This window comes from Alosa pseudoharengus, unplaced genomic scaffold (assembly GCF_046254945.1).
Source record: "Alosa pseudoharengus isolate Yale_2024_CS ecotype anadromous, Long Island Sound unplaced genomic scaffold, YU_APseudo_1.1 YU_APseudo_1.1_scf_1, whole genome shotgun sequence".
NCBI classification, from domain to species: Eukaryota; Metazoa; Chordata; class Actinopteri; order Clupeiformes; family Clupeidae; genus Alosa; species Alosa pseudoharengus.
Window position 1 is genome coordinate 34,623,085 of NW_027468564.1, and position 1,310 is coordinate 34,624,394.

The window sequence follows — 1,310 nt, forward strand, 5'->3', positions numbered from 1 at the left end:
TTCAGCCGTGGCCTACCGGGGCAACCCCCTGGTTACAAGTCCGAAGTGCTAACCAGTAGGCCACGGCTGCCCCTATTTGGGATCAGGCCGCATGAAATAATGTGAAGGGGTGGTTTCAGCCCTGGACCATATGTTTGACACCCCTGCTTTATGTTATAAGGTCATGTTCATGTGGACCTTACGCTAGGACAGTCACCTTCATATGCCCTCATAAAGACAAGAATGATAGTGAGTGCACTAGAGAAACTTCAATTGCAATCAATGCTGATGGTGGTATTATTTTGTTAGAAGTTTCCTCGTCAAACCAGTGGGAATGACTGTGGAGTCTTCATGATAATGGTAAGGCGTATTTAAATGTTTTCATGTCTTGCTGTCTTTCGGGTGTTCACCCACATGTTTTACTTGTTTGTTGTTTTTTGTGCAGTTGGCCTTGTACGTTGCACTTGATGCTCCCTTCGATTACACCATCGTAAGGAATGATTATTTATATTCGGTGTGATGGAATTTATAATAACTACATATAAATATGTCATAAGTCTACCTATTTTATGTTAAGGTGGATATGCCAGCCCTTAGGAGGTGGTGGTGTATCATGCTGATGGAAAACTTCACACTGGACAAGTACTTATTTAACATTAGGGCATTTACAGATTCTCACATGATTCAACCTTTTAATAGCAGGATTCATACTTCAAGTCATTGCATTTCTGATAATTTTTGCATTTTCCACTCTTACCTCCCTCCACTACCTCATTTAGCCACGGCAAGCTTTTTTCACACTGGACCAATGAAGCAATGGATCTCCTAAAAGGTCATCGACAGCCTGTGATGCGTCTGAGGAAGCGCAAGTTTGAGGAGATGGAGGTAATAGGTTTGCCTTTCATAGAATGCCTGGTCATAAGTATAAAAGCAAAATCACTGTTATGGAGAAGCAATATTTAGTATGAAAGGTGGTGGTGTGGCCACCCGGTAAATGTTATAGTAAATGCAAAATGGTCACAAATGAATGACAATGAAAAAAATATAGCCGCAAGCGGCAATGGCGGGCCCGAGCACCTGCGGGCCACAACCCGTGACATATCGGAATCCAACAAAGCACCGACGTGGTGCATTTGTGAAATGTACATATTTGATTTTTGTATTTTATTTTCTGCCACATGTACTTGCTTGGCCAGGTGGGGGCGCAATGCAAGGCAGGCCCATTGGGTGTCATCATAATCATAGTATATATTAACCTGAGAAATTTCAGACCATTCATTTTAAGCAAAGAACATTTCTGATACACTTTTTGGTTGGCCAGATGGTGGCGC

General features: G+C 42.3%; 1 long non-coding RNA gene across 1 annotated transcript; it reads left to right on the plus strand.

Annotated features, from left to right (window-relative positions):
* Window positions 1-281: 281 nt before the first annotated feature.
* LOC143134605 (uncharacterized) lies at window positions 282-916 on the plus strand. Its single transcript, XR_012988697.1, has 4 exons — window positions 282-339; window positions 425-469; window positions 557-621; window positions 759-916. It is a non-coding gene; the product is annotated as an uncharacterized LOC143134605 (long non-coding RNA).
* Window positions 917-1,310: the final 394 nt, after the last annotated feature.